The sequence below is a fragment of the Melanostigma gelatinosum genome, assembly GCF_949748355.1.
Source record: "Melanostigma gelatinosum genome assembly, chromosome: 7".
In the NCBI taxonomy this organism is placed as follows: domain Eukaryota; kingdom Metazoa; phylum Chordata; class Actinopteri; order Perciformes; family Zoarcidae; genus Melanostigma; species Melanostigma gelatinosum.
In genome coordinates, this window is record NC_136640.1 from 26,556,406 (window position 1) to 26,580,958 (window position 24,553).

At 41.2% G+C, this 24,553-nt stretch overlaps 1 protein-coding gene across 1 annotated transcript in view; it reads right to left on the minus strand.

Moving 5' to 3' along the window:
* bcas3 (BCAS3 microtubule associated cell migration factor) overlaps positions 1 to 24,553 on the minus strand; it is a 374,328-nt gene that overhangs the window by 207,701 nt on the left and 142,074 nt on the right. The window lies entirely within an intron of this gene.

Below are 24,553 nucleotides of genomic sequence, written 5' to 3' on the forward strand. Positions count from 1 at the left end.
TGTGTGTGTGTGTGTGTTTGTGTGTTTGGGTGTGTGTTTGTGTGTGTGTGTTTGGGTGTGTGTGTTTGTGTGTGTGTGTGTGTGTGTTTGTGTGTTTGGGTGTGTGTTTGTGTGTGTGTGTTTGGGTGTGTGTGTGTGTGTGTTTGGGTGTGTGTGTTTGTGTGTGTGTGTTTGGGTGTGTGTGTTTGTGTGTGTGTGTTTGGGTGTGTGTGTTTGTGTGTGTGTGTTTGTGTGTGTGTGTTTGGGTGTGTGTGTTTGTGTGTGTGTTTGTGTGTGTGTGTTTGGGTGTTTGTGTTTGTGTGTGTGTGTGTGTGTGTTTGTGTGTTTGGGTGTGTGTGTTTGTGTGTGTGTGTGTGTGTTTGGGTGTGTGTGTTTGTGTGTGTGTGTTTGTGTGTTTGTGTGTGTGTGTTTGGGTGTGTGTGTTTGTGTGTGTGTGTTTGGGTGTGTGTGTTTGTGTGCGTGTGTTTGTGTGTGTGTGTTCGGGTGTGTGTGTTTGTGTGTGTGTGTTTGTGTGTTTGGGTGTGTGTTTGTGTGTGTGTGTTTGGGTGTGTGTGTTTGTGTGTGTGTGTGTGTGTGTGTTTGTGTGTTTGGGTGTGTGTTTGTGTGTGTGTGTTCGGGTGTGTGTGTTTGTGTGTGTGTGTCTACCATGTGTTCCTGATTTGCAGCGAAAGACTTAAGCTGCTTGCTGCTTCATTCGGTCATATTTGTTTATCAGACTTTTTACAAAGCAGCTGCTGTTCTAGAAAAACACTTCATTTATTGTGCATTTATGAAATTATGAAAAGGGAACAATTTAGATAACAAGGAGGGTCAACATGTATATGAAACGGCTAACGTCGATGCTTCGTGTTTTGAGGTTTTCTATGGCCTCATTTTGTCGTTTCCACATACAGCTCACCGGAAAAGTGAGCCGAGACACCAAAGAGCCGGTGCGTTTGGGATGCGCTCCATTTTAGCCACACATGACTGCAGCAAACACCTTTCAAAGCATGTTACGTGCACGAGTTGTTGTTTTCCCCTCAACAATCACGCAGCTCTAACGGAAAAACGATCAAAGTTGCGAGCAGTGAATTTATTTTGTTTGTTTTCAAAGGCTGCTGTTTAAAAGGTGCTATCTATGTGAAGCATACAACATTAATACGTTACTGACAGATGAATTGTGTGCTGCCAATTCCGGTAAACAAGTGTGGTGAGGTGGAGAAGATCGGCAGCGTCTATCTCGTGCCAGTGGTATTGTTAGTCCCAGTGTTTCAGTAAATTAAGTCCACATTTCCCCATAAAGCCTGCTGCTTCCTGCGGTGAAGAGGATGTTGGTTCTTCGGTCAAAGGTTTCCTCTTTAAGGGTTTAAATATGTTGGAAATGATTTTGCCATCAGCTTTTGATAACTGTTGCTGTTTGTGAACATTTTGTCAAGTTTGAGCAGGAACACAGCGGTGAGCCTGCAGCAGGAACGATGTGCATGCAGCAGGTAGATCACGCTGGTCGTCTGAGGCCGTCTGTCTGATTTAGTTCCTAAAGTATCGACCTCCTTTCTAGAGATCCTTTCTGTGATTCAGTCAATGTTAGCAGAACGACCGAAGGAACAATAGAATAGAGAACTAAAGTCAAGATAACAATGAATAAAACATACAAATAACTACGATTACCGCCTCGCAGTAAACATTTATCAACGAGCCAAGAGACACTTTACATCTATGTCTGTCTAAAATTTCATCACTTCATCATTTTTTCATAAAAGACATTTGTGTGTAATTGTTATAATTAGCAGAATGTTTGTTTGAGTTGTTTCGTGAGGTCACAGTGACATTTGACAACCACATTCTAATCAGTTCAGCGTTGAGTCCAAGTAATCTAAAGCAATCCCCAGACTGTTCCAGATGTTGCGTTCACAGTAATAGGATGAACGGACGTCCACGGCTGCAGCTGGTGCAGAGGCGTTAAACAGAATGCAGTCGATTTTAGAAACACAGAGATAGTTCAGAGGAGAATCACTGGCTGGTAATGATGAAAATACATTTGTCCTGTTTTCCTTTTCATTGAGCTATAGTAAGCATTAGGGCAGAACTCCATATATACACAATACGCACTTAGCTGAACATCCATGTCCGGTGCCTCTGATCGTGATTTAAAAATAGCAGCCCAGCATGTGTTGTCTCTGCTGGAGAAGTACAACATCTGTTACAAGTGTCTGCAGCATTGGCAGGCATCCTGGAGGGACCACATTGAACTGCATCACACCTCACCGGGCACAGGACTTACTGGATTGTGAATGAGGTTTAAGAGCTCGGAAGGTCCAATGTTCTAGGAAGCTCAGTAAAAGGTAAAAGATGGGAGAATGAATCCCGTGTTGTGAAGGATGTATTCCTGCATGGCTCTGCCTTCTGACGGACCACTGAGACTGTTCCTATGAGGCAGGCACAGCAGCAGGGCTAGGTAAAAGGGGAAGATACCGCATTGGTTCATTTTTCGGTCAGAGCATTTGATTTATTGATTGGTGTCGGATGTAAAGAATTTCAACAAAAAGGCTTCTAAAACCTTAAGTTTGGGATTTCGTTTTGAAAGGCACATAATAGGTTTGAAGGATTGATGAATGCCTTCGTCACCGTTGAGTGATCAGTAAAATATTGTGCAAGTCCTATGAAGATGAAGCGAAAAAGTGAAAAAGTAAAGATTAAAGACTGGTGGACTACAAAAAGGATTGAGAGCATACACACTCACAACCCCCCCATACATACATACATACACACACACACACACACACACACACACACACTTAAGTTCAACCCACTGGTTGAGGAATTTCTCTGAGCCCTAAGGAGGAGGAGACGGAGACAGACAGAACACAATTAGCAGCAGCTTGTCACAACTTTGGACCTCTAAGTGTGTATCTACAGTCTGTGTGTATGTGAGAGTGTGGGTGTGTGTGTGTGCCGGAGTGTGTGACACTTGCCCTCTCGCACAGCTCATTTATTGGATTAGTGCAAGACTGACCAGTGGGGATGTGGCTGGCCGGCGCCAGGGCCCGCTCTGAGGCTCCACTGCCTAGTTAGCCGTGATGCTAAGCTAACCTCCCACTCCCCAAGCCTTTGGGGGGAAGCGCCACTGCCGTAGGGGGGGAAAGGGTGCTTGTTACTGCCGTGCTAGCAGGGCTCTCCTGGAGGGGAGGGGGGCATGGACTAATTAAGAGGGAAAGCCCCAATTACAAGTAGAGGAAGACAGGGATTGGGGGGCACTGGAGGGAAGGATGGAAACGCTACAGTGGAAGCCAGGCGTAGAAATGCCATGACTAGCTGCCAGTGACAACATCCCCATCAAACACACACACACACACACACACACACACTCACACACACACACGGACTAGACACACCAGACAGCGTACCTTCTGAGGTGCCGCCTGTCTCCCTTTCTCGTCTCTGCGGAGGGATAATTGTATTAAGTGTGTTTGTTAGCCCAGTGGCTGACGGCATGCCCGCACACAGACACACAGAAACACACACACACACACACACACACACACACACACACACACACACACACACACACACACAGAGTCAAATATACAAACACAGAGCCAGGTGGAGCATCTAAAAGCATAGCCGTTAGATGAAAGGCTGCTGGAGTTTTAATCGTCTCAGCAACACAGGCAGAGCTGCTGTTGATGGCTAGAAACATGCATGCATGCATACACACACACACACACACACACACACACACACACACACACACACACACACACACACACACACACACACACACACACACACACACACACACTAACTGAAGGCTTTATAAATGCAGCCTGTTTGTGTGAGTGCTTCTCCACTCCCCCAGGTATGTACAGTGTAGTGAGATGATAATTCAGACGACTACACACACACACACACACAAAAAAGAAACATGCATATAGGTACGCACACATGCATACACCAAACTGGATGACCTCATACTGTATGGCTGACCAGCTCTCCTGTACACGACTTTCATTGGAAACACATGCTCTGTGTGTGCATGTGTGTTTAGTGTGCAGTGGGCTCTCTCAGTACGTGTTATGCTTCTGAATACATTTCCGGCCTCCACCAAACGCTTCTCCAGTATTTTAACTCGTTCTCAGGCACTGTATCCGCACACACACATACACACACACAAATCAGGTCTGCAGCTTTGCTTTCAGAACCTCACTCATCTCTGTGCAGAGAGGTGAAAGTTATGCTGCATTTAACTTTGCATGGAAGTCTGGACAACCATAACATCATGCTGTATTGAAGAAGTCTTGAAACTAGAGATTGAGACATAAACTCATGTTTACAATGTTTACTGAGGGAATAAATCAAGAGAGAAGTAGAGTCATTTTCTCATAGACTTCTATACAACCAGAGGAGTCGCCCCCTGGTGGACACTAGAGAGAATGCACGTTTATGCACGTTGATTTAAAGGGATTCTTCTGATTTTTTGAAGTTGGGTTGTATGAAATATACTGTATCCAAACCCAGTGTATTGCCTGCGGTCAGCAGGCCTCCGACTTGGAGAAGCAGACAAGACAACCAGAACAGGAGCACAGTAATGTACTGCTGTGGACGGGGGCAGCCCCAAAACATATAAGACCTAAAAGAAAGACATAATCAAACAAAAAAAAGATCAACTTCACTATATCTATAATTGTATCAGTTTTGCCATCGGATCCTTGCATCCATGTGTGTCCTCGCCAAAACCATTTGAAAACAAGCCGTTATTTTACCAAGCAGAACACGGGGTTGCTGGTCTACCGCTGCCTCGATCGTTTGGTTTTTTCTTTAACCGATCAAGGCATCGGTAGACCAGCAACCTCCGTGTTTTGTAAGGTAAAATGACTCTTTTTCTCAAAGAACTCAGGAAGCGTTGGCGATAACTCTCTCACAGCAAGGTAAACCAGCGAAAATATCCTAAATAAAGCATACACTTAAACTGATATTGATCTTTAGAAGTGGCTAAAATACCGCAGCAGTACATTGATTTGCTTCTTTGTTGGAACTCCTGCACCAGCATGCCGACTGCCATTTACTGTAGTTAATACAATGACTATGGATTAGTACCACACACAGACCCATCTCAAAACACACAAACGATCCCTCTAATGTCTTTAAATGTGAACATTATGATGGTCTCAATACTGTGACAATGTAAAAGGTTTGCCTGTTTCCCTTATCAGCTTCTAAAACTATACTTAGGCAACTGGACACAAACTCTGCATTAAAACCAAGGATACCACAACTCTGTTATCAATCAAGCTGACAGAGGGAGATCTAATCTTTAATAACAGGCCAGAACTGGTGCCACAAATTGGTTCGAACCATCAGGCTTCATGTCTAGACGATGCAGGCTGTGTGACTAAGACACTGATCTGGGATGGAGAGAGCTCTTCACATCTGGAGTCTTTCCTCTTGTCATCAGATAGATGGAAACAACAGCTTCCTGTGCTGCCGATAACAGCGATGGAGAGACTTCCAGGGACTGAGATGGGAGAGTAAGTCGGGGAAGGAGTGAAACAGAAGCACAGAACTGCTGACGGGAAAAAAAAGAACTGAGGAGAAAGAAGGTAGATAAGCTGGAAATAGTGCAGTGGACAGCTAAAGCATATCAAAATTGCAGCACCAACAAGAGTGCAAACAGACAAGCAAATGCACTGAACTACCTGCTCAGTCTGGCCACACTGCAAAACCTTCAGACACACACTGTCTAAACACACACGACAGGCTAGAGGAACGGCAAGAAAAGGACAACGGGAAGCAGCTCCGTCCAAGAAAGCTGTCACTTTGTGAACTTCAGTAAAAGATGCAAGGCTCTGCAGCCGCAACATGCTAACGTGCGCTAGTGCTGCCACTACTGCTACACATCAGTGAGGCCAAGCCTGAGTCTAAGCGTGTGTGTTTGTGCGAATGAGACAAAGATGTGTGTTTCCTGTCTCGGCCTCTCAATCTCTTTTGCTTCCTAACTTCTGCAGAGATGTGGTTGATCTGCTGATGCAGCGTCCCGTCATGGCCCGCTTTGCTTTTTGTCCTTTTGATTTATTTGTATGCTACTCACAACAGTCACAGTCAACCCAGGACACATACACCAGCTTAGATGGCACTTCTAGTGTCAACTCTGAATTATATTTCCTTCCTGCACATTTGATGTCTTCCAAAAGAAAATGATAGTAAGAACAATAAAAACAGCAACACCACCAACTATGATTGTTATTGTTGATATTGTTATTATTATTATCATCACATTATAAAAAGGTAATTATCTGTCCACAGACCATACATTTGTAAAACACAGTGTTCCGTGGATTATCTGGACCAAAGCTGTCACTTTCTCCGGAAGAGATGCTGCATGTAGCAGCGCAAAAACACTTCCATTCACCTCCATCGTATTGGGCTGGAGGGAGACGTCTCATTGCAATGGCATGAACTGAGCCTTTGATAAGGAAGAAACAGAAATAAAATAACTACACTGAGTGACATGAGGGAAAAGGAAACTGCCACTTTTGATACAAATCAACAATTAAACACAGAAACACATCTCTCTCTCCCTCTAATACACACGCACGCACGCACGCACGCACGTACGCACACACACACACACACACACACACACACACACACACACACACACACACACACAGTGAGAGACAGACAGGAAGTTGGGGAGGAATTCCCAAGCGGACATTTCTCACGTTCCTGCGGTGATTGAAAACACACTCCACTAAAATGGCGGCAGGACATAATTTCCAGGTGAGGAGAGAAAGGCTGTAACCTCTTCCCCTCTCTCTCCACCCGGGCACAAACAATATCCTCCTTGATATTATCCCTTTACACACACACACACACACACACCTGTTGTCACCTGGAGGGGGTTGGTGAGCCGGCCAGCATCAACACACAATGGCTGCTTCTGTGACAGGAGCTGGTGAGTAGATTGTATGTTCGAAAATGTGCACTCATACACACATTTCACTACACGCACGCACGCGCACACACACACACACACACACACACACACACACACACACACACACACACACACACACACACACACACGCTGAGGAAATGAGCCTGCAGTAGCCACCACCTGGTCAGCCCTGAGGTGACACCAAGGGAAACAAAAGGAAGGAAAGAGGCAATGAAGATAAAGAAAGAATAAAAGTTTTCTCTGAAAGCTACTGGTCCGTTTTGTTTTCCATCTGAAGCAACACTGATACTGGTAGTTCAAATCCCCTCCAAACATCTAAACAGGTTTTGCTCTGAATAGTAATGTAAGTCTCGTGTTTTTTCAACAAATACAGTTAAATGGCCTCATTCGACATTTTTTAAATGACATAAACCTCCTCTCCCTAAATAAAAAATGTGGGAATTATTAATATGCAAAAACAGCTGGGCACACAGTGTCTCCAACTTCACTGAGAAGTCCATTCTCAGAGTATGTGTGCTGGAAATGCCAAGTTTCCACATCACAGTTGCATAATGTGTGTTGAAGTGAGATTGAAAGTGAGGACAGAGAAACTTTCCTCCACCAGCACATGGACGTGAACACAAGACTCTGAACATCCATCATTCTGCACAGAGAGCAACATCACAGTGAACGAACAGCAGACCAAACACACTTCGGACTGGATGGGGACTTTACAAACCTAATAATGATTAGAAGCCATAATATAAACAATATTTGGTTATTTTTGTGAATTTCCCCCACCAAGAAGTCTACTCCTATCATAAACAAGTGTGAGCAAGACACCAGCACATTTCATATGTAGTTGTGCATATATATATGTAGTTGTATATATATATATGTAGTTGTATATATATATATGTAGTTGTATATATATATATGTAGTTGCATATATATATATGTAGTTGTATATATATATATATAGTTGTATATATATATGTAGTTGTATATATATATATATGCAGTTGTATATATATATATGTAGTTGTATATATATATATGTAGTTGTATATATATATATGTAGTTGTATATATATATGTAGTTGTATATATATATGTAGTTGTATATATATATGTAGTTGTATATATATATATATGTAGTTGTATATATATATATATATGTAGTTGTATATATATATGTAGTTGTATATATATATATATATGTAGTTGTCTATATATATGTAGTTGTCTATATATATATATAGTTGTATATATGTAGTTGTATATATATATATATATATAGTTGTATATATATATATATGTAGTTGTATATATATATATGTAGTTGTATATATATATATATATAGTTGTATATATATATGTAGTTGTATATATATATGTAGTTGCATATATATATGTAGTTGTATATATATATATATAGTTGTATATATATATGTAGTTGTATATATATATATATATGCAGTTATATATATATATGTAGTTGTATATATATATATGTAGTTGTATATATATATATGTAGTTGTATATATATATGTAGTTGTATATATATATATATATGTAGTTGTATATGTATATGTAGTTGTATATATATATGTAGTTGTATATCTATATATGTAGTTGTGTATATATATATATATATGTAGTTGTATATATATATGTAGTTGTATATATATGTAGTTGTATATATATATATGTAGTTGTATATATATATGCAGTTGTATATATATATATATAGTTGTATATATATATATGTAGTTGTATATATATATATATATATATATGTAGTTGTATATATATATGTAGTTGTATATATATATATATGTAGTAGTCTATATATATGTAGTTGTCTATATATATATATATAGTTGTATATATATATATATATGTAGTTGTATATATATATGTAGTTGTATATATATATATATATATATATATATATATAGTTGTATATATATATGTAGTTGTATATATATATGTAGTTGTATATATATATATGTGGTTGTATATATATATATATGTAGTTGTATATATATATGTAGTTGTATATATATATATGTAGTTGTATATATATATGTAGTTGTATATATATATGCAGTTGTATATATATATGTAGTTGTATATATATGTAGTTGTATATATATATATATGTAGTTGTATATATATATGTAGTTGTATATATATGTAGTTGTATATATATGTAGTTGTATATATATATGTAGTTGTATATATATGTAGTTGTATATATATATGTAGTTGTATATATATGTAGTTGTATATATATATGTAGTTGTATATATATGTAGTTGTATATATATATGTAGTTGTATATATATATATGTAGTTGTATATATATATGTAGTTGTATATATATATATGTAGTTGTATATATATATATGTAGTTGTATATATATATGTAGTTGTATATATATATGTAGTTGTATATATATATATGTAGTTGTATATATATATATGTAGTTGTATATATATATGTAGTTGTATATATATGTGTAGTTGTATATATATATGTAGTTGTATATATATATGTAGTTGTGTATATATATATATATATGTAGTTGTATATATATATGTAGTTGTATATATATGTAGTTGTATATATATATGTAGTTGTATATATATATGTAGTTGTATATATATGTAGTTGTATATATATGTAGTTGTATATATATGTAGTTGTATATATATATGTAGTTGTATATATATGTAGTTGTATATATATGTAGTTGTATATATATATGTAGTTGTATATATATGTAGTTGTATATATATATGTAGTTGTATATATATGTAGTCGTATATATATGTAGTTGTATATATATGTAGTTGTATATATATATATATGTAGTTGTATATATATATGTAGTTGTATATATATGTAGTTGTATATATATATGTAGTTGTATATATATGTAGTTGTATATATATATGTAGTTGTATATATATGTAGTTGTATATATATATGTAGTTGTATATATATATGTAGTTGTATATATATGTAGTTGTCTATATATATGTAGTTGTATATATATGTAGTTGTATATATATATGTAGTTGTCTATATATATGTAGTTGTATATATATATGTAGTTGTATATATATATGTAGTTGTATATATATATATGTAGTTGGCCAATTTTAGCCAATGAGCTAATATTGCCCATACTGATAAATAAGTCTGGCGTTAACCATAAACGTTGAGTAAAATGCCCAAAGGATGGCTGTTTGGTTGGATTACTATTCCACTAACCGGCTCTGGATAGTTATCCAGGTAACTCAGACTCTTCTCCCACAGCGTTCGGAGCTATACCTACCTATGGACATTTGCAGATATCAAATTGGATGTAATCCACGTAATGATGAACCAGGAAGAATTAAGACTGCAAAAACTCTCACAGGGTGGATGTGAGCGGAGGTGGATGGGTCCAACAAGGAGGCCGTTGTTAGTGCCCCGTTGATTTATTTCTCACGTTAATTCCGGCCATAAGTTAAGCCACTTCCTAGTTATTTGAACCCAAATCTCTTGTGAAACTAAGTAGCTTTGTTGTCTTGACATAACTGACTACTTACTATTTCCTCATGTTTTCGTAAACATAACCACGCTGTTTCCTGTGAAGTTTATTTTGAAAAGACATGCATGTAACGAGCAGAAATTGACACGTCTTGCTGGATTTTTGTAGGAAAACAGGAAAAAATGAGGAGTAACTTTTCCATTCGATGTTTGATGACATTAAAGGTAAAGTTAGGCTTGGCTGTCGGCTTCCAGACTCATTTTAAATTTTCTGATTGTTTCATGACGGTTTCATCCTAAAGTACAAACAAATAACCAACAAACACTCAACAGACGATTTAATGTGGAGAAAGATGCTCTGAGTTTCATTCAGAACAGCATGCATCAGTAAACACTATCCCAGTGAAGGTTGTCCACAGAGTGATCTTAAAGAACAAACACGCCCTTTCTTTCTTTTGTTAGATGAAACCTGCGGGCATACTGAACTGCAAGCTTCAGCAGCAGCCCTCGTCTCATGTCATGTTTCCTTTCCAAACTTTAGCGGATTCATTTGCCTAATCTCAGCAGGTCTTTAGAGCGCTATGGAAACATACACAACAATTGGCTGAAGGACCCTTTTAGTCCCTTAAGAAAAGTAGTCCAAGGTCTACAATGAGCAGGAACGTCTTAGTGGAAACACGGCTTACGGCCTTTTGAAGGTGTGGATGACTTACAGCTAATCAAGGCCGGGACGAAGCCGAGCCTGAAACTACTGCTCCGGTGAATAAAAATGACCAGACGTTACCTTTGGTAAAGGGATGTGTTACACAACTACCACTCAAGCCAAAGGTTATTCCTACAGGTGGAGACAGCCTCTGTAGTTGCTGTTTATTGGTTGATCATTTCACAGTCACATGTGTCTGATGGAGCCTCTTCTGTGACGTGAGTCAGAGGCACATGCTGCTGACTGCATTCTCCTCCTCTGTCCTCTATTCATTTTGCACCACACTTGCCAGCGAGGCTCAGCCGCTTGCCGTTATTATCTCTGTGTATGAAAGTGTGCGTGTGTGTGTGTGTGTGTGTGCGTGACTGCATCAGATGTGATGTGATGCATTAGGCGTTTCTGATGCTTAGGTGTAAAGAATCCCATTAGAGTGAGCGGGACGGCAGATCGATACCTTACGGGATCTAGAGTGACGCTGTGTGTGTGTGTGTGTGTGTGTGTAAGTGCTTTAACACCTCTCAGAGGTGGATTAGTGCGCGACAGCATGGAGACACTGTCAGAGAGGGTTAGTGTCAGAGAGAGAGGGAGAGGAAAGTATGGAGGGAGAGAGTTGGACAGAAGGAAGGAGGAAGAGATGGATGGAAGACGAGCAATGATGACCAATCAAGACAGAGATGTGTCACTCGTGATGACAATGTGTTGTGATTGTCCTTGGTGATTTTGTGTGAAGGGAGAGATGGGGAAAAAAGAAAACAGGCTGATGGAAGTGCTCCAGTGTTAAAACACTAATATTCAGCAATATGTTTTTGAAAGGATGCAGTGGTTTTTATCAATGTCCCAATTACTGCATTGCGTCACTAAATTATAGGTCATACACACCCACACAGGTGTTTTCAGTTACATCTGGATAATGCTGATGATGAGCAGGGGTCATTAGAGACGCTTCCTTAGTCTGAAATCTGATGAGTACTTCCTACTACTATTTTAGGACGACATTTAGGATGTTTGCTGTTCCAGAAACATGTGTCCTAACCGCATTTAGAAAAACATCCTGTTTTAGGTTAGGAATCTTAAGTTAGGATGGCATCCACCATGTCCAGCACCGTTGATGGGTCCATGTGGCGATGGCGATGGGCAACAACACGAAAACCAAACTGTGATATTTGAAAGGCGACTAAAACTGCACGATGGGACTATACATTTCTAGGAACACGTATTAATGGCTCTATATCATCAGCAAAGACCATTCATTTCAAATTGGACTGATGTGCAGGTACACCAACAGTCCAAAATGGAATGACAATAATAAATAAATGCATGTAAAACAACATAAAAACAAAGGAAGGGCCTCATTATTCCAGTGGCTGTTTTATTGTTCTGTTTCATATCAGAACTCTGAGTGTATAACGATGAGACTGGTTAGCGCCTGTGTGTGTCAGAGTGTGTGTGAGGTCAGGTTACTGCTGGGCCACGACTTCCCCTTCACATCTTGAAAGTTATGTCAGGCCCGGCAGACGGAGGGACGGCCAGCCTGGCAGGACGCCCGCCGCAGATTGAGGTCACGGGAATGAAAGGGTGGCACCAACAGCAAACCCCGCCCCCCTCGCACTGGGACACAGCGGCGCTCTGTAACATGTGAGTGTGCACATGTATGAGTGTTTTCACACTGGACATGAACATGAAAAACATGATCCTCTGTCTCAGCAGCTGGTGTATGTACACATACACACGTACACACACACACACACATTCATAACCATCATGTCAATTAAAGATACATGAATCCCAGTCCCTCTTGCTGTGAGGTGACAGTGCCACTACACCACCGTGCAGCCCAATATACTCCTCTACAGTATACTACAGTATTATAATTTCTATACAATTATGAACTCGCGAGAAACAGAATTACATGATGACACACACCAACACAGCTTCTCTCACTTTCACACGCACACGCACACTCACACACACACACACACGCACTTCAGTGGGTAGGCGGTAGGGTGAACGCATGGCAGATGCCCGACACATTGGTGTCCGTTCAGTCACTATGAAGAGCAGCTGCTCAGTCTTCACTGCCCTCTGGCACTGCACACACGCATACACACACACACACACAGTCACACACACAGGCATACACACACACCGTCACATGGAGGCACAGAGCACACATGCAATGGCTGTATAACACTGATGCTGGAAGGCATTCCATCTCTTACAGATTATACAAAAATACACACGCATAGACACACACACACACAGAGAGAGAGAGAGAGAGAGAGAGAGACAGAGACAGAGACAGAGACAGAGAGAGATAACAGCAGCAACAAACCTGATCAGCACTGACCCATATCAATCCAAGTCATTCCCTGATCTCTCAGTCACGCACGCACTCTCCATAAATCCCTACATGTGGCAGAACCATCCCCGTCCTCATCCTCGTCCCCGAAGCCTCACACACTCACACATGCAAGCTAACGCAATTCCTGAAGTCTTAAAAGTGAGCAAACGATAAATCTCAGAGCGGAGATACAAGGAGTGAAAACAGAAAATGGAAATAGGAGGAAGAAATACTTAAGTTTAGAACCCCTGTCTTCTTTTTGACTTGGTTACGAGTCGTGCTGATAGTTAGTTGACTTATCAGTTAACAGAAAATAATTTCGGTCATTTACTGAAGTCACTGAAGTTACAGTGTGTTTAGGCGGTCCCTGTGGACCGAAGCTTGAGTGATTCGGAGCAGCAGGGTCCCTTTTGAAAACATGAAATATTTTTCTCTGTGTAAACATCACCTAGATTCAATGAAGAGCCGGAACAAGCACAATAAACACTTTACTGTCAGACTGTTTGAAATGTACTCCAACATTAACGCTAATGGGGGAGAAACGTGGGGAAAGTTGGATGTTAAAGGGTTAAAGACTTGCGGTGACCATTCTTTCTCGAGCTTCATTAGTGACTCATCAACAGATTAACCAATCAAAGAAATGATCTGAAATTGTAACCCTGAATTACACACGTGACCTGGGAACCCTCCGCGTGATGATGATATGAAAAGATTGTTTTAACACGTGTGGAAGGAAACGTCAACGCTGACAACTAGTAGGACACATACTAACTCTCGATCGAACCAGTTATTGCATTTTAAATTTGTTTTCAACTCACAATGTTCAGAACCGCAAGCCGTGTGAAAATATGTTTCCCTTGAAACGTGAGAATGAACTTCTTTTCTTCTGTAAAGCTAAGAATGTAACAATAACGTAAAAAAACAAACAAACAATGGGTTTATTCTGGAACTGCACTTAACTCCAAATCTGGCGACATGTTTTTTTTGATCTGCACAGGTTTACCACAGAGGCCTGACGCATAAAACCCCGTCCTTCTGCAGTGCTGTTACATAAAAGGAAAGGCTTTTGGACCAGTAGGTAGTATTGCAACTTTGATTCTGATTCCTTCAAATGCATATCATTTACATTACTGTAAAATGTGCTAATGCCAATGTGTTAGCTTCATATCTACAAAAATGCACATATGCATAACATTGTGCATGATTTTGGCAAATCAACAATAACATGAGGATGCATGCTTATTTGATTGGAAGGCCTGTAACATGACAGGTGGAATGAAACATGGCGCAAACTGCCATGATCATCCCACATGTGTTGCATGGCCCTCGGTGACTTCAGGTCATTCACTCGCTTTCCAAACAGCTGCTCAACAGTTAATTAGAAACCTGCTTTTGTGTGTGTGTGTGTGTGTGTGTGTGTGTGTGTGTGTGTGTGTGTGTGTGTGTGTGTGTGTGTGTGTGTGTGTGTGTGTGTGTGTGTGCTGGAGTGTATGTGGGGTGCTGGTGGTGTGTTGTGTTCAAGCAGCAGTGCTTTTACTTTTAGACAACTTTCACCTTGGGAACAATACATTATGAATTCCCCAGAGAATGAAATCCACAGAGTTCCAAAGGAATCCCAGTTCTTAATCGTAGAGCTGCAGAAGCACTCCTGACACCGAGTCCCTGTTCTTCTCTGACTTCCACAGAGACATTGATCTCTGTCTGGAATAGGCATTTCAAACTACCAGGAGCTATTCCAGGAATTCCAGGAGCAGCAGGTAAACCATATTTAAATGTGTCGCCCGCGTTACTCGTCTTAACTCTGCTTCCGTTTCTTTCAGATTTCCCAGCAGATCATTGCTCTTCCTCCTGAGGTCTACCTTTGCCTGATCGCTGGTGATAACAAAACAAAAAGGAGCGGTGATGACTGTTGAGATCTGCCGTTACGTCCTGTCACCAGCCAATGGGTCACCAAACACACCCTGAGGCGATGGACAGGGTAGGTGGGGGGTGGGAGGGCAGAGTGGCAGCAAAGTGACAAAGGTGCCTATTGATGAAAATAAAATCAGAAGAGCAGGAATGGAAGGGTGGGGAGAGGGGGGTCACGGGAAGTGAGGGTATTTGTCTTTAAAGAAGAGATCGGATGGCCAGGCATCTTTCTGGCCTGCGCGGTCACTGCTGTCAGTGTGGCCACTATGGCACAAAAATACAAGGGCCCTTTATGAGGCTGGGAGGTAATTGTGGGGTATAGGTTACTGGGGTATGTGTGTATTAGAAAAAGAACGAGAGACAAAATACCACAGCACAGGTGCCTAGTCTTTTAAATAGCTGCTCAAGTATGAAGGGGAGAAGAGGAAAGGGAGGAGAAGGTGGCTGTTCATTCTCCTCCAGCCTCAGTGGCAACAATAAAGCAGGGGAAACCCCCTTCTCGCCTCAGGGTGGTGCTGATGGTGGTAAATAATTGGTGGGTCACTGGGATAAGGGGGCACTGTGTTGGGGATGCTAACAGGTGCATGCATGCACACCCACATAAAAGAATGGCTGGGGCATTCCAGTGCTGTTGCAGGTTTCAGTTCAGTGACCAACCATTTGTGCTTTGAAAAGCCACATTAGACCAGTGCGTGCTGTAGTGTTTTACATCGTATTTAACTTCAAGGCAACCATTGGTTTCCATTCATTTCATGATGGTATAAATATGTATTTGCAGAGACTTCTACTTAAATCAAGGGATCTATCCAAATCATGTTTCAGTTTATCTTTGTGAGAGTTATTCCATCCCACATTCAACAGCTTGAACAATACTGCAGAGTGAATACAAGGAAACAGCCGCCTGGAATTAAGGAAACCAGTTTACACATCATGGAGCGCATTGAAAAAGGGTCAGCAGAGATGTGAATGATCCCTAGTAAATGGGCTAACAATGTGTGAAAACACTGCTGTGGCCATAAAAGACATAAGCATGTTGTACTGACTGCAGTATTTTGCTAACCATCCTTTATTCCAACCATAATTATAAACTCAAGATTTAACACTTTGTTTGTTTAACACTAATGAGGACATATGCCAAGTCATACTGATTCAAATTAGGATTACTATGTTTCATTATAGATGAATCCTATGATTACTCGGTGGTGACTCGATAACTGGTTAAAACATTTAGTCTATAAAATGTCATTGTATAGTGAAAGCTACCCATTGACTGTACCAGTGGTTCTCAAACATTTTCTGTCGCGCCCCACTTTGGAGGAAGAAAAATGTTCATGCCCCACCGCCCCAACAAAATTGAAACAAAATGGTCGATGTTGAATTTTTATTGAAAGAACATTTTGTGACTCCTCCGTCTGTGCTTTTTCAAATAATACAATAAAGAAAATTGCAATCACTTTAAGTAAACCAGATTGCTCCATCAGACAAAAACAAATAAAATGTCCAATCACTTTGTTAGAACAATGCAAATAAAGTGCAAAAAAGTGTGCAAAAAAGAACTACAATTTGGCAAAAAATAGCTTATTGCAATTGGCTGCAATTAACCTGTTTTGCACTAAACATCTTTTCAAGATAACAATAAAGTGCAACCTGTGAAAAACTAAACAAAACAAGTTTCATACTATCCACAGCTAGTTTTCAGACATAAAGCACAGACTGGTCTCCTCATCTCCTACCACGTTCACTGTGAACCCCAGAGCAAGAGAGGCGTCATCACATGTTCTTCTTGGCTGCTTGCTATTCGTCTCGGATGCATCGCTTGCGGTTGCTTTTCTGTTCCCGCCAAATGTCTCTTCATTTGGAACACTAAGCCACATATGTGAGTCGCCAAGGATCATAGCCGGCGCGCATGCGCAAGCGTAACCTGTTAACAGCGTAACGTAACATTTACACGAAAGTACAGGCATTTCGCCATGTATTTATTAATTACTTAAAAAAATATTTAAAAAACACCTGTAATACCACCGCGCCCCACTAGTGGGGCGCGCCCAACAGTTTGAATACCACTGGACTGTACAATGACATGAACAAACAGTCATGTTTGGCGAATCACTTGAATGAACCGACTGGTAGCTTTTGGAGCATCACGTTAGACAGTGCTCTCCACCAACATTATCAAAACATCAAATGAGGAACAATTGTGGAACAATGCTGCTCAGCAGAGAACACACGCAGAGATCTTGGAACCCATCTGCATTGTGTCTGACAACCATGAGCTTCTGGGGGCAAGGGGTTATAGTTCTGGGGTTCCAGGGTAGCCAGCTGTTATCCAGGCCAACGCTGCTCCCTGTTAGTCCGACTAACAACTTGCAAAATATTAGCGAAATCATTTAGTGGATGGGTTGGGGGTGGGGGCACACTGAACCCAGGCCAGACGCCACGATGAAGTGACTGAGGAGCCTGTTATAAATTGCAAGGGGGCAATTTGTGGCCTGGAATTAGATGAATTGATTCATCCATGCAACAGCCCCAGAAAGGCGAAATAACACTAGCAGAGAGCTAAATCTATTTTAAAGTTATGAATGATTCTGTCGACCATTCAGGGGTCGATGCACAAATATACATACACCCTCAAACAGAGTGGGTGAAGGTAAGTGAGCTGTGATAATGTGGGGTGGATGTGGCTAATGGCTGATAGCTGCTGATCCCACACTGATTAACTCCGTGTTTTACAGGATGCTGCTAATGGACTGACACACACTAGACAGAAGTCACAAGGGCAACCCTACACCACACACACACACACACACACACACACACGTCTGTACACATGCAGGCCGACCAGAGCTAGATACACACGTCGTGGTTCAACTGAGCAGCCAGCACTGCGTTTTGGATTAAAGGTCTCAGTTAAACGATTCCTAAAGCTGTCATTCACTGTTTTCCCTGAGAATGAAAAGAAATTCTGAATCCTATATTGGTCATACATGTAAACCAGTGTGTGTGTTTAACCCCAACACACACTCTCACACACACACACAGACCAGTGCCAAAGTCCAGTAGCTCTCGAAAGTGTCTTCAGCTTGTTGTGATAACCCAGCTTCATCTCATCCTGCTCTGCCGCCAGCTAACACACGATCACTGATTCACAAACACAGATAAACCACACACACACACACACACACACACACATGCAGACGGAGACAAACAGTGAGATGTGGCGACAAAGACAGGGACGTAAGTACACACACACACACACACTCTCTCTCTTAAGATGACAACAACAAAACAACAAAATGGCTGATGCTGTGGACAGGGTTCTGTTGGTATTTCCTGTTTTGGAGCAGGGTGGCTTTCTTTGCAGAGTCAAAACACACCTCCAGTAGTGTAGAGGGGGACTGCAGGTTTATCAGTGCACGCAGGATTAAATACTCTTTCTTTCAGTCTTGCAGTGTTATCTCTCTTTCAGGTCTGTCTCCTTTTCTTTCTTTCTAGATATGATGTCCTGGGCCACAAAATGCCACTGTGTAGTCTAGGACTGAAGCCGCCTCTACACACAGACACAGACACACACACACACACACACACATACCCCAAAGCAGGCTTGGGGTGCAGATAGGGGGTATTGATTACAGCTACATATTGATCCTGTATATTGCAGCTGGTGGAAAGTGAGACAGTAGCATTGGTGTTGGGCTCCTCTGTCCCCTCCATTCAGACAGATATGCTGAGTCAAGAAATGACTGGAAGCACTGTACAGCACACTGTGTGTGTGTGTGTGTGTGTGTGTGTGTGTGTGTGTGTGTGTGTGTGTGTGTGTGTGTGTTCCATGCAGATGGCGTCCCATCACCTCGGGGAAGGCAGAGATAAGCAGAGTGTATGGGTTGAGATTAGATGGGAGCAGACACCGGGGAGACTGACTGACTGTAAGTGAGTCACTGTAGGGAAAACTGAAGCTTTATGGCTTCACTGGGCCTGAGGACTCTGAAGGAAACACTTTTACTGGAAGACACATGTCGGCCACACTTAAACCTCTTTATTAGCAGTGTGTGTCTACAGTATAGTACTATAGCGTAGTCTGTGAAAGCTCATTCCTCACATATATAAACACATTTCACAAGTCCTATATGTATAAGAGATTAAATATTAAACACACAAACTGAACGCAATAAATCACATTCAACTGTCATGTATGACACACAAAACTCTGAAGACATGACATTTTCATGTCCTCGTGATATGCTTCCACTTCAAGTTGATATGCGATCACACTGAAGTCTCTCCCATCCCTCTGTGGAACCGATGCGATATACTCAATCACTGAAGGTGGGACTCACTGACATACAAATGAATGAATCTGAAAGAATTAAATATCACTGTCTGATGGCTTCAAGCCCAAAAAGGTTGCCGTTATCAAAGTATACCATCAGTGAAACGGTTTAACTGATGGTAGACTACGCTACGCTATGGTTAGCGTAGCGTAGCTCCAAACAGCTCCAAACACCAAGAGCTCAGTTGCAAATAAAACATATTCTTAGCCATAAAATGTGCAACACTTCTCCGCCACTGTCAGACAGAAATACCGTTCGTACGAATCCTTTTCCATGCTGGGTCAGGGCTGCTAGCTGTGGGGTTGACCGACCCTTTGATACGATGTCCAGCTTTTCTGGAAATGTCCTTCTCCAGAAATCCGTTTCTCCTCCTTCAGCCATTGAGTGTTAAAAAAACAAAGCGAGGTAAAAAAAGAAAGAATCTACAGCAAGCAAAATGCTAAAAATGTCATAGCTTCTCTTACATATGTTTCAACCTGAACTCTTACTAAACACTAAGATCTGCTAGCTAGCTTCCTGTTTGACAAAAGTCACGCTGGCCCACTGACCAATCACGGCGCACGTTAATGCTGACGTGCTTAGGAGGCTACCTGGGTAGCAGTGGCACGTCAAAGAATACGCCCAACATGTCAAACTAAAGATATGATTGGTTGAAGACGATGACAATCAACAATATCGTCCCCATTCACTTTAATCTGCAAAGTCTACCGAGAGGACCTCGGGCCTCTCCTTACATAGAGACATAGAGGCTGAATCTGATTGGATAAAAGCTAAAAGCTCTCCTTCAAACAAGCTGTGCTGGAAGCAGAGAAACAGAGGAAGACAGGAGCTGTGCAATGAGAAATAAGCGAATTATAATACATGTAGTGTATTTGTGAAAAAACTTTGTGATTGTGTTTAGGCCAGCAGAGAAGGCTTAGCTGGCCCTGACGGCCCACCACTGGTTAAACCTAAAGTGCTACAACATTCTCAGAACGGTGTCAACCTCAATTCAACAACTTTGTGCCAGTTATCAGGTTGCACTGTGTTCTTATTAGCACAACTGGAAATCAATGGACATACTTTGATTTTAATTTGAATATCAATTGTCTCCTTCAATCAAAAAAAAAATACTTTCAACTTATTTTGGATAGTTGTGCCACACACAGACATGTTCCTCACAGTGTGAGACAAAAGTGATGTGTGTGTGTGTGTGTGTGATAAGAGGCGGCGCCATGGCAGTGGCAGGACACAACAATGAACCCTCCTTACGCACACACACATGCACACTGATAAGCATAACCTCCATCCCTACGCCTGGCTCTGTCCTCCTGCCTCTCGCTGCTCTGAACCAGTTATTAAAGAAACTGAAAACACAGAGGACACGGCTGGAGACAGAAGAACCACGAATACGACTTTGGACAGACGGAAGGATACAGATAGAGAAGAAGGAGAAAGAAAGAGTAGTAGGCCTGAGGATGTACTTTAACTGGTGAAAGTGGGAGCAAACATTTAACTACTTGATCCCACTGGTCAGCCTTTACCGCTGCCTTGGAAATATTAATGAATCACAAATGCACAATGCAATTATATATTGCTATAAGCTTTATTTATTCAATAACTGATAACAAACACAAAACATGTATAGAATTATTGAAGCACACTCTAGTCTCTATTGAGACATATTTATATATGGAAAACGAAAATCTTAATCAAAACCCACATGAAAAATAACAAATAACTAAGTATACTGTATAACCTAAATTTGTGTCACATATATTACATCAGTTCTGCAATAAATAAATATGTCATCCATCAAGCAGTGATAACACTTGTTGCGGTCCAGAGTGCCTTGAATGATCCAAGAGGGAGTGGTGGTCCTGGCATGGATGCTATTGAATCGTCCCACATTCTTTTGTCCCCTTTTTATGAACATCTATTCAACATCTATTCATCGACTCGTGAAATACCTGCCACATGAAAATGTTCAAATCCCCACTTTGCAGACTTGAACTTCTGTTATTTGTTTTGTGTTAAAAGTATTTGAAAAACAATGTGTTGCCATTCAAGGAAGCGCATCTGATACATTAGTACAAGAACAAGGCGTGCCTCAAGGCTCAACTCTGGGTCCACTGCATTTCCTCAATTTGTTCTGAATGTTGTGTTCAGCTTTATGTGGACGATACGGTAATATGCACATCGAAAACAAATTGAATCAGCTTTGCAGAATGATTTTAGCAGCCTTCAACACCGGCTAGCAGCTTATAAATTACTACCGAATAACACTAAACCTCACACTAAAGCATTACATCTAAATCTAAAGCGTACTCATGTGTTATAGCCTGAGTTGATGGTACGCCACTTCAAACTGTTGAACACACCAAATACCTGGGCATTCAGTCTGACTCTGAACTTAAATGAACATACCATAGTAATTACATCGTGGATCAAATGAACTACTGGGGTCCTTTACCGATCCAGAAACTGCTTTTCATTTACTGGTAGAAAGAAACTTGCATTGCATCTCATTCAACCCATATTGGATTACGCTGATGTTGTGTATCAGGCAGCATCCAAAACCAATCTTCCACCTCTCAATTTAGGATTTATTTCCATACACCTTACCGACCCAATTGAAGCACAGCACAGCTGGTTAGTGTTGAAGCCACCAAGCTGCTTAACTGATGTTAGCACCACGGTAGCTGCTAGAATGCTGCGAGAGCCAGGGGCGGACTGGGGGAAAAAAGTGGCCCGGGAGTTACTGTCAGACCGGCCCACTCGATTCATGGACGCCGTGACAGTCGAGCCACCCCTGTATTTCGCCGGTCTACGGCGGCCATTCGCACCTCTGCCGGCCCCGCCCCGACCGTCGCCCGGCACGACCGCACGGCGCAGACCGCGGTTATGGAGAAAAGTTTTTAAAAGCACCGTAGTGTCCAGCCGTGCTATGGCGTCCTCGGATCGCGAGGAGTAGTATAATGTCAGTTTATACTGTTGATGCAGTTTTCACTGATTATTGACTTTCGGTATTAGAGTAAATTGAACGTGTTCTGTGAAGCATATAATATAGTCGGGGCCGGCGATGTCAGAGACCGGCCCAAACCCCGTCGGCCTACCGGGGATTCCCCCCCGGTATCCCCGATGGCCAGTCCACCCCTGGCGAGAGCTAACCATAACATCTCTATAAATACATTTATGCTCAAATTGATGCATGTTTTATGACACAGACTCACGATGCATGTTACAGAAACGTCATCTGTGTGTCTACTGACACTGAATCTGACTGTCAATGTAGATGTTGCTAAGCTAGCGAACAATGTATACAATCTATGTATACAAGTCTGACATGTCGTCCATCTTATATACAATCTATGTCCAAACTAGTCAGTGTTCAGTTGAAAATAACAAAGGTGGTAAACAAACCATATCTACGTTCATGTGCATTGTTACAGTTGTGTGTGCTGCAAAGCACCTCTTGGTATGTGTTGGAAAGCAGAGCAAGGGTGCGAAGAAAAACATCCTACCAGATATGTGAAACTATTTGTGACACACCTTTTTGTGACACAAGCTGTAAATATTTGTTGACACCGGAGTGAAAAAAAGCCAGGGGTGGCTATCTGTCAGATCAGATGGGTGAAGTCTCTGTCTCAGGACACAGCAGATAATGCCACAGACACTCCTGAATCTCGTTTATCAAACAAAAGGCAGCAGGACATAATGTCAGGCAATAAGTGATGGTTCCCTCACCCACACTGGCAGCAAATACCAGGCATAACACACACACACACACATACACACCCGCACAAGACCCATGTAACAGCATTATACTTTGAGAGTAAAAGACATATTTTGAAGGGGAAATCCTCTCATCTGTGTGTGATTGGATTAGCCTAACACCGTAACCAGATTAAAGGAGACATGTAGAGGGACATCAAAATCACTTGGAACTAAATCAATCGCATTCGATGGCTGATAGACTTTACAGGCCTATTCAAACAATCGCAGTCTATCTAATTACAGAATAAGGGCACCGAGCACACAACGATAGGAAGGAAAACAACATGGATGCGGTGCAACACTCACAGCTGTGCATGGTGGGAAGCAGCTAAAAGACTGACTACTTATAATCCACTCGGATGCGATTTTGCTGGTGTTAGACAACAGCAATGGAAAAGCCTTTACCATTGAACTCAGGTTGTCAACAGAGTACATGAAATAGTAGTTAGAGTAGGCAGTAATATGCTCAGGATATGAATAAATTATAATTATAGATTATTGTTTTCCAATGCAAACGTTCATGTCTAAGTAGGAACACTGCTAATGTATTATCAAGCATGTTTGATACAATTTTGACAAATTACACATGTTGGAGGATGTTGTGTGACGCTGGGAGGTTAGTGTGCATTTAAACAACCTTTCAGGTTGCAGGTTACAGGGCAAATGAGCACACTACAGGAATTGTGAGATTTCCCACACAGATTATTATTCCCAATACGAGGTCCTTCGTAGATATCATGCTGATGAATAAGATATCAGCATTATACAAAGCAAGAGGATTGAGTTTTAAATAACAGAGTGAATAATAACAAAAATGTAGGTTTTGAACTATTTTAGAGTTGACTCGTATTTTTCGTCTGCGCTGCGATTTCAGCGGAGCAGACTTCCTTTAGGTACAACCTCGAAACAAGTCATTCACCACATCTCTTAACGACCTCTCAGATGGGAAAACATTGTAGAATATTTGATGATGACAACATTTGCAGTTTTAAAGTCTTAGCAATGCCACTCCCTCTGCATCCCTTTCCCAAGGTAATTTAAGTCCTTCCAATCAGGGTT